This window comes from Ranitomeya imitator, chromosome 2 (genome assembly GCF_032444005.1).
Source record: "Ranitomeya imitator isolate aRanImi1 chromosome 2, aRanImi1.pri, whole genome shotgun sequence".
Classification (NCBI taxonomy): Eukaryota; Metazoa; Chordata; class Amphibia; order Anura; family Dendrobatidae; genus Ranitomeya; species Ranitomeya imitator.
In genome coordinates, this window is record NC_091283.1 from 502,164,687 (window position 1) to 502,175,117 (window position 10,431).

Genomic DNA, 10,431 nt, shown 5'->3' on the forward strand with positions numbered 1-10,431 from the left:
ATCACCCCCTTAGTTAGGCTAGGTTCACATTGCGTTAATGGGTTAACGCTAACGGACAGCGTTGCACGGCGAAAATGTCACAATTAACGCCGTGCAACGGGTCCGTTAGCACAACCATTGACAGCAATGTGATTTTCGGGTGTAGCGCATCGCTAGAGCGTGCCATTTTCGGCTCGCGCTAGCAAGGTGCCGTTCTTTTGTGGCGCGCCTCAGACGCTGCTTGCAGCGTCCGCGGCGCGCCCGAGGTCCGATCCCCGATCTTCCAGAGCGGGGACGTTAACGCGACCACTAAACACGACACCTAAAAAGACATTGCGTTAGCGCAATCCGCTAGTGCTAAACGGATTTCCCTAATGCAATGTGAACCTAGCCTTAGGGAAAAATAATAAAATTAAAAAAAATGTATTTATTTCCATTTTCCCATTAGGGTTAGGGTTAGGGCTAGGGTTGGGGCTAGGGTTAGGGTTAGGGTTTGTATTACATTTACGGTTGGGATTAGGGTTGGGATTAGAATTAGGGGTGTGTCAGGGTTAGGTGTGTGGTTAGGGTTACAGTTGGGATTAGGGTTAGGGGTGCGTTTGGATTAGGGTTTCAGTTATAATTGGGGGTTTCCACTGTTTAGACACATCAGGGGCTCTCCAAACGCGACATGGCGTCCGATCTCAATTCCAGCCAATTCTGCATTGAAAAAGTAAAACAGTGCTCCTTCACTTCCGAGCTCTCCCGTGCGCCCAAACAGGGGTTTACCCCAACATATGGGGTATCATCGTACTCGAGACAAATTGGACAACAACTTTATGGGTCCAAGTTCTCTTGTTATCCTTGGGAAAATAAAAATTTGGGGGGCTAAAAATCATTTTTGTGGGAAAAAAAAGGATTTTTTATTTTCACGGCTCTGCGTTGTAAACTGTAGTGAAACACTTGGGGGTTCAAAGTTTTCACAACACATCTAGATAAGTTCCATGGGAGGTCTAGTTTCAATATGGGGTCACTTGTGGGTGGTTTCTACTGTTTGGGTACATCAGGGGCTCTGCAAATGCAACGTGACGCCTGCAGACCAATCCATCTAAGTCTGCATTCCAAATGGCGCTCCTTCCCTTCCGAGCTCTGCCATGCGCCCAAACAGTGGTTCCCCCCCACATACGGGGTATCAGCGTACTCAGGACAAATTGAACAACAACTTTTGGGGTCCAATTTATTCTGTTACCCTTGTAAAAATACAAAGCTGGGACTAAAAAATCATTTTTGTGAAAAAAAAAAAGAATTTTTATTTTTACGGCTCTGCGTTATAAACTGTAGTGAAACACTTAGGGGTTCAAAGTTCTCACAACACATCTAGATAAGTTCCTTGGGAGGTCTAGTTTCTAATATGGGGTCACTTGTGGGGGGTTTGTACTGTTTGGGTACATCAGGGGCTCTGCAAATGCAACGTGACTCCTGCAGACCAATCCATCTAAGTCTGCATTCCAAATGGCGCTCCTTCCCTTCCGAGCTCTGCCATGCGCCCAAACAGTGGTTCCCCCCCACATATGGGGTATCAGCGTACTCAGGACAAATTGGACAACAACTTTTGGGGTCCAATTTATTATGTTACCCTTGTGAAAATACAAAACTGGGGGCTAAAAAATAATTTTTGCGAAAAAAAAAAATAAATTATTTTAACGGCTCTGCGTTATAAACTGTAGTGAAACATTTGGGGGTTCAAAGCTCTCAAAACACATCTAGATAAGTTCCTTATGGGGTCTAGTTTCCAAAATGGTGTCACTTGTGGGGGGTTTTAATGTTTAGGCACATCAGGGGCTCTCCAAACCAACATGGCGTCCCAACTTAATTCCAGTCAATTTTGCATTGAAAAGTCAAATGGCGCTCCTTCCCTTCCGAGCTCTGCTATGCACCCAAAAAGTGGTTTACCCCCACATATGGGGTATCGTCGCACTCAGGACAAATTGCACAACAACTTTTGTGGTCTAATTTCTTCTCTTACCCTTGGGAAAATAAAAAATTGGGGGCGAAAAGATCATTTTTGTGAAAAAATAAGATTTTTTATTTTTACGGCTCTGCATTATAAACTTCTGTGAAGCACTTGTTGGGTCAAAGTGCTCACCACACATCTAGATAAGTTCCTTAAGGGGTCTACTTTTCAAAATGGTGTCACTTGTGAGGGGTTACAATGTTTAGGCACATCAGGGGCTCTCCAAACGCAACATGGCGTCCCATCTCAATTCCAGTCAATTTTGCATTGAAAAGTCAAATGGCGCTCCTTCCCTTCCGAGCTCTGCCATACGCCCAAACAATGGTTTACACCCATATATGGGGTATCAGCGTACTCAGGACAAATTGGCCAACAATTTTTGAGGTCCAATTTCTTCTCTTACTCTTGGGAAAATAAAAAATTGGGGGCGAAAAGATCATTTTTGTGAAAAAATATGATTTTTTATTTTTACGGCTCTGCATTATAAACTTCTGTGAAGCAATTGGTGGGTCAAAGTGGTCACCACACATCTAGATAAGTTCCTTAGGGTGTCTACTTTCCAAAATGGTGTCACTTGTGGGGGGGTTTCAATGTTTAGGCACATCAGTGGCTCTCCAAACGCAACATGGTGTCCCATCTCAATTCCTGTCAATTTTGCATTTAAAAGTCAAATGGCGCTCCTTCCCTTCCGAGCTCTGCCATGCGCCCAAACAGTGGTTTACTCCCACATATGGGCTATCAGCGTACTCAGGACAAATTGGACAACAACTTTTGGGGTCCATTTTATCCTGTTACCCTTGGTAAAATAAAACAAATTGGAGCTGAAATAAATTTTGTGTGAAAAAAAGTTAAATATTCATTCTTATTTAAACATTCCAAAAATTCCTGTGAAACCCCTGAAGGGTTAATAAACTTCTTGAATGTGGTTTTGAGCACCTTGAGGGGTGCAGTTTTTAGAATGGTCTCACACTTGGGTATTTTCTATCATATAGACCCCTCAAAATGACATCAAATGAGATGTGGTCCCTAAAAAAAAATGGTGTTGTAAAAATGAGAAATTGCTGGTCAACTTTTAACCCTTATAACTCCCTAACAAAAAAAAATTTTGGTTCCAAAATTGTGCTGATGTAAAGTAGACATGTGGGAAATGTTACTTATTAAGTATTTTGCGTGAGATATCTCTGTGATTTAAGGGCATAAAAATTTAAAGTTGGAAAATTGCAAAACTTTCTAAATTTTCGCCAAATTTCCGTTTTTTTCACAAATAAACGCAAGTTATATCGAATAAATGTTACTACTAAAATGAAGTACAATATGTCACGAGAAAACAATGTCAGAATCGCCAAGATCCGTTGAAGCGTTCCAGAGTTATAACCTCATAAAGGGACAGTGGTCAGAATTGTAAAAATTGGCCCGGTCATTAACGTGCAAACCACCCTCGGGGCTTAAGGGGTTAAGGTCCAAGCCATCCATGATTGGACTCAGCCGACATCTCTGAAAAGTCTGCAAAAGTTCCTGGGCTTTGCTAATTTTTATCGTCGCTTCATCTGCAATTTTTCTAGTGTTGCCAAACCATTGACCGATTTGACCAAGAAGGGTGCTGATTTGGTCAATTGGTCTTCTGCTGCTGTGGAAGCTTTTCAAGAGTTGAAGCGTCGTTTTTCTTCTGCCCCTGTGTTGTGTCAACCAGATGTTTCTCTTCCGTTCCAGGTCGAGGTTGATGCTTCTGAGATTGGAGCAGGTGCTGTTTTGTCACAGAGAGGTTCTGGTTGCTCAGTGATGAAACCATGCGCTTTCTTTTCCAGGAAGTTTTCGCCTGCTGAGCGAAATTATGATGTGGGCAACCGAGAGTTGCTGGCCATGAAGTGGGCATTCGAGGAGTGGCGTCATTGGCTTGAAGGAGCTAAGCATCGCGTGGTGGTCTTGACTGATCATAAGAACTTGACTTATCTCGAGTCTGCCAAGCGCTTGAATCCTAGACAAGCTCGTTGGTCGTTGTTTTTTGCCCGTTTTGACTTTGTGATTTCGTACCTTCCGGGCTCTAAAAATCTGAAGGCGGATGCTCTGTCTAGGAGTTTTGTGCCCGACTCTCCGGGTTTATCTGAGCCGGCGGGTATCCTCAAGGAAGGAGTAATTGTGTCTGCCATCTCCCCTGATTTGCGGCGGGTGCTGCAAAAATTTCAGGCTAATAAACCTGATCGTTGCCCAGCGGAGAAACTGTTTGTCCCTGATAGGTGGACGAATAGAGTTATCTCTGAACTTCATTGTTCGGTGTTGGCTGGTCATCCTGGAATCTTTGGTACCAGAGAGTTAGTGGCTAGATCCTTTTGGTGGCCCTCTCTGTCGCGGGATGTGCGTACTTTTGTGCAGTCCTGTGGGATTTGTGCTCGGGCTAAGCCCTGCTGTTCTCGTGCCAGTGGGTTGCTTTTGCCCTTGCCGGTCCCGAAGAGGCCTTGGACACATATCTCTATGGATTTTATTTCTGACCTTCCCGTTTCTCAAAAGATGTCAGTCATTTGGGTGGTCTGTGATCGCTTTTCTAAGATGGTCCATCTGGTACCCTTGTCTAAATTGCCTTCCTCCTCTGATTTGGTGCCTTTGTTCTTCCAGCATGTGGTTCGTTTGCATGGCATTCCAGAGAATATTGTTTCTGACAGAGGTTCCCAGTTTGTTTCGAGGTTTTGGCGAGCCTTTTGTGGTAGGATGGGCATTGACTTGTCTTTTTCCTCGGCTTTCCATCCTCAGACTAATGGCCAGACCGAACGAACCAATCAGACCTTGGAAACATATCTGAGATGCTTTGTTTCTGCTGATCAGGATGACTGGGTGTCCTTTTTGCCTTTGGCTGAGTTCGCCCTTAATAATCGGGCCAGCTCGGCTACCTTGGTTTCGCCGTTTTTTTGCAATTCTGGGTTCCATCCTCGTTTCTCTTCAGGACAGGTTGAGTCTTCGGACTGTCCTGGTGTGGATACTGTGGTGGACAGGTTGCAGCAGATTTGGACTCAGGTAGTGGACAATTTGACCTTGTCCCAGGAGAAGGCTCAACTTTTCGCTAATCGCAGACGCCGTGTGGGTCCCCGACTTCGTGTTGGGGATCTGGTTTGGTTATCTTCTCGTCATATTCCTATGAAGGTTTCCTCTCCTAAGTTTAAACCTCGTTTTATTGGTCCGTATAGGATTTCTGAGGTTCTTAATCTTGTGTCTTTTCGTCTGACCCTTCCAGATTCTTTTTCCATACATAACGTATTCCATAGGTCATTGTTGCGGAGATACGTGGCACCTATGGTCCCATCTGTTGAGCCTCCTGCCCCGGTTTTGGTGGAGGGGGAATTGGAGTATATTGTGGAGAAGATTTTGGATTCTTGTGTTTCAAGACGGAAACTCCAGTATCTGGTTAAATGGAAGGGTTATGCTCAGGAAGATAATTCCTGGGTTTTTGCCTCTGATGTCCATGCTCCCGATCTTGTTCGTGCCTTTCATGTGGCTCATCCTGGTCGGCCTGGGGGCTCTGGTGAGGGTTCGTTGACCCCTCCTCAAGGAAGGGGTACTGTTGTGAATTCTGTGGCAGAGTTCACTCCTGTGGTCACAAGTGGTACTTCGGCTGATTCTCTCTGGGAGCTTCCGTTTGTGGAGGAAAGTGGTACTGCAGCTTCTGAGTTTCCTCCCTCAGGTGATCTGGTGAGGTCGTTAGCTGCTTCTCTACTTAACTCCACCTGATGCTTTGATCCATGCTTCCTGTCAATGTTCCAGTGTTGGACTTGTGTTTCTCTGGATCATTCCTGTGGCCTGCTGCTCTGCATAGCTAAGTGCTTCTTTGCTATTTGTTGCTATTTTTTCTGTCCAGCTTGTCTATTTGTTTTGCTGGAAGCTCTGGGACGCAAAGGGTGTACCTCCGTGCCGTTAGTTCGGTACGGAGGGTCTTTTTGCCCCCTTTGCGTGGTTTTCTTTAGGGTTTTGTGTAGACCGCAAAGTTATCTTTCCTATCCTCGTTCTGTCTAGAATATCGGGCCTCACTTTGCTGAATCTATTTCATCCCTACGTTTGTCTTTTCATCTTACTCACAGTCATTATATGTGGGGGGCTGCCTTTTCCTTTGGGGTATTTCTCTGAGGCAAGGTAGGCTTATTTTTCTATCTTCAGGCTAGTTAGTTTCTCAGGCTGTGCCGAGTTGCATAGGGAGCGTTAGGCGCAATCCACAGCTGCCTCTAGTTGTGTTTGGAGAGGATCAGGAATTGCGGTTAAAGAGTTTCCACGTCTCAGAGCTCGTTCTATTATTTTTGGGTTATTGTCAGATCACTGTATGTGCTCTGATCGCTATGTACATTGTGTTACTGAATTGTCTATCACAACAGTTTTGCCTTGGGACGATGGAAGGCTGGTAGTTCAATTTCTTCAAGCTCCCCCGTTTCCTCTTCTACATCTCTCAAGTGTGGCATCCGGGATAGGGCATCGGCATTTCCATTCTTGCGACCTGCTCGATACTTGATTATGAAGTTGTAATTAGATAACCGGGCTATCCATCGCTGTTCTAACGCACCTAATTTGGCTGTGTCCAGGTGGGTCAACGGATTGTTGTCAGTATAGACAATAAATTCTGCAGCGGCCAGATAGTGTTTGAAACGTTCAGTCACAGCCCAAACTACTGCCAGTAGTTCCAATTTGAAGGAGCTGTAATTTTCTGAATTTCTTTCAGTAGGCCGGAGCTTTCTACTTGCAAAGGCGATGACTTTCTCCCGACCTTCTTGCTTTTGTGACAGCACCGCTCCTAGTCCCACATTACTGGCATCGGTGTAGAGGATGAAAGGTTGATGGTAATCTGGGTATGCCAGAACCTCTTCTCCGGTTAGTGCCTTCTTTAGTTGTTCAAAGGAGTCTTCCCTTTCGTCGTTCCACTGAAAAGGAGGGTTTCGGTTTGAAGGTTTCTTCGTCTGCCCTACCAAGATGTCTTGCAAGGGTGCTGCCAACTTGGTAAATCCTTTTATAAATCTGCGATAGTAACCCACCAATCCCAGGAATTGTCTCACTTCTTTTGCGCTGGTAGGTCTTGGTCAATCCCTTATGGCGCTTATTTTCTCGGGATCTGGTGCTACTCCCTCCGAACTCACGATGTGTCCCAGGTACTGTACCTTTGGCTTGAGAAGGTGACATTTGGAAGGCTTGACTTTCATGCCATACCTGGATAAGGCTTCGAACACTTCTGCCAGGTCTATTAAGTGTTGTTCGTAAGTCTTTGAGTAGACGATCACATCATCTAGGTACAGGAGGACAGTCTCGAAGTTCTTGTGTCCGAGGCAGCATTCCATCAGCCGCTGGAAGGTACCGGATGCGTTGCAGAGTCCGAACGGCATGCGATTAAATTCACATAGACCCATTGGTGTGGTGAATGCCGTTTTTTCCTTATCTCTCTCAGCCACAGGGACTTGCCAATACCCGCTTGTTAAGTCTAAGGTGGAAAAATAATTAGCAGATTTCAGAGCAGTTAAGGACTCTTCTATCCTAGGCAAGGGGTAGGCGTCTTTATGGGTGATGTTATTAATCTTCCGGTAGTCTACGCACATTCTCATGGTTCCGTCCTTTTTTTAGACAATCACTAGAGGGGCCGCCCAGGGGCTACAGCTGTCTCTTATTACCCCGGCCTGTTTCATCTCCCTCAGCATATCTTTTGCACACTGATAGTGAGCGGGCGGTATGGGTCTATATCTTTCTTTTATTGGGGGATGGTCACCGGTGGGGATTGTGTGTTCTACCCCTTCTATCCGTCCGAAGTCCAATGGGTGTTTACTGAAGACTTGTTCATATTCCATCACTAGCCTATACACCCCTTGTTTTTGATGGGTAGGTGTTGAATTTATGCCCATGTGTAGCTGTTGGCACCAATCCTCCAATTCTCCGTCTGAGCCGTTGCCTTCCACCTGACAGGTTGGTTCTAAGGGCTCAATAGTTGTGATGGCATTGTTGTCAACAGTATATAGCTTTGCCACTGTAGCATACCTTGGCAAAGTGACCTCTTCCTCTCCACAGTTCAAAAGTCGTACCGGCACTCGTCCCCGGTGTACCTCGACTACCCCTCGTGCTGTGAGTATAGTGGGCCTGCTGTTGGTGTACACTGGTTCTATTAAGGCTTGATAATCTCGTCCCTTAGTACCAATGGCTGCTCTACACCATACCAGCATTTCTGTTTTTGGTGGGATTACAATAGATGGCGGATCACTTACCCTCACACTGCCGATTTCTCCACCTGCAACTTCTACCTGTTGCCTTAACATCAATACTTTTATTTCCCTTCGGAGAACTCTCTGCTGGCAGGATTGGGCAGTTTCAGCAATTTGCTGTAAGACAGAAATAACTTCGGAAAAGCAGTTCTCTAACACATTCATTCCTATCAATACAGTGGGTTCACAGTTCCGCCGGTCAACATCAACAACAATTATACCCTGTTTCTTCAATTCTACTTTGCCAATCTTTATGGTCATCTCCCTGAATCCTAGTTTCGGTACCAACTTACCATTACTGGCCCATATATCTAGTTCAACATCAGAGGGCCCTTTATCAATATCTGCATCAGCCCAGTACCTCTTATAAAGGATATACGGTATAGATGAAATCTGGGAACCTGTGTCGAGCAAAGCGTTGAGGGGAATTCCGTCCAGCACGATAGGGATAATGGGTCGTCCTCCGATGTACCTGTCGTGCCAGGGTGTTGGGCCTTGAAAGTTCATTCCTGCGAAGCGGCCCGCATTCCCAGGGGATTCCCGTTTAAATCAGAATCTCGTGCAAAGTGGCCTGGCTGCTGGCAACGGCGGCAAATGGGCTGTCCATCCGGTTGGTAGCTGTCGCGGGGTCGTCCTCTCCATGTCGGGTATCTCCGGGGTCTCATCCATGGAACATCCTCTCTACAGTTTGCCAACTCCATCTTGTGTCCTCTCATCTCCTGCATGGTTTTAGCCATTGAAGCAACAACATCAGCTAAAGAGTCAAGCTTTTGTTGAAGAGCCTCATTAGTACTGGGCCCCAGGGGCTTAGCAATGTCCCCAGACATAGCTGATGTCACTGGCACTCCCTGTTGTTGAGGTGCCTCTACCATGGGTTGCGCAGGATCCTGATCCCGAGGTGCCTCTGCCAGCTGGAGACGTATAGCGCTCTCCTTTAATTGGGCAAATGTCTATTCATTCAGGGTTCTTAAAAACAAGCATGCTCACATGCCCCCGGTGAGAAGGGGTGTAGAGTCCCTCAATAAATTGATCTCTTAGCAGTTTATCGGCTCCGGTGTTAAAAATGGGTTCAGCCAGTGTAAGTGATTTAAGGGCTTCCTGCAGGTTTAAGGCAAAGTCTCTCACGCCCTCATTAGCTTTTTGTTTGCAATTAAAGAATCGTATTTTAGCTTTGCTGCTGGCCGTGGTTTCAAATGTAGCTTTTAATCCAGCAAATATGCGTTCAACAGTGCCTTTTAGATCAGCTGCCCATGCTGTGACTTCTCGCTTAGCATGGCCACTTAACTGCATCATCAGGAGACTAACACGCTGAACTTCATCCACGGGGAACATGTCAAAATGGGCCAGCATCTTTTCTCTGAAATTGTCAAGGGTATTAGGCTCACCTTCATACATTGGAAGCCACGGGCCACCCGGGGTATATGGCATCAGCACCGGCATGATGGGTGCCACTCCTTGCACCGCTGTGCTGCTGGACTCTCTATCGACACTCTGTCTTTCAGCTGCATTAGCGTCGCCGGGTGCTGCGACGTCTCCGTGCTGCGACATACTGTGCCCCCTTAGTTAATCCGGACCCTTCCGGTCCTCCGCTTCCGTCGGGATAGTGTAGATTCGTTCCGCTGTGCAGCAGGATTGGTTTTCACCTTGCTCTGACGTCAGAGCGCTCAGCTTAATGCCGCCCACAATGACACGCCCCCTGCTTCTCCCGCCCGCCGCGCGCTCCGTAATGGCGGATTCTGAAGTTTTTCAGTCAGACTGGGGCTCAAGTAATGGCGTAGCCCAATTAACAGTCTCGTGTCTAACGGTTACGAGGTGATTACCTCAGGGGATGGCGGCCATCTTTACTCCATTATAACCAATGGGGAAAAGTCACTTTCAATAGTTTTCAATGGGGAACGGAATTTTCTTTAATAAAGTCAATTTTCAAGATTTTTCATCCAAGTTTTCACAGTTTTGGGCTCCAATCACGGCACACAATACCCGGTATACGGGCTGGCTCGATCCTGTTCGTGACGCCAATTGTGACGCCCAGGAGACCGGGGTACCCAGCACCGGACCAATGGGGTCTGTCTCTTGAGGGGGATGTCACGGGTGGCTTGACCCGGTGCTGTGGCCTCAGGCAATGCACAGTGTAAGGGGTATCATGAGGGAACAGGCACTTACTTGATCAGCAGCAGGTTCTCCCAGCGGTGATGATCCTGATCCTGGATAGATGGCTATTGTCCAAATGAAAGACTGAGGCACTGA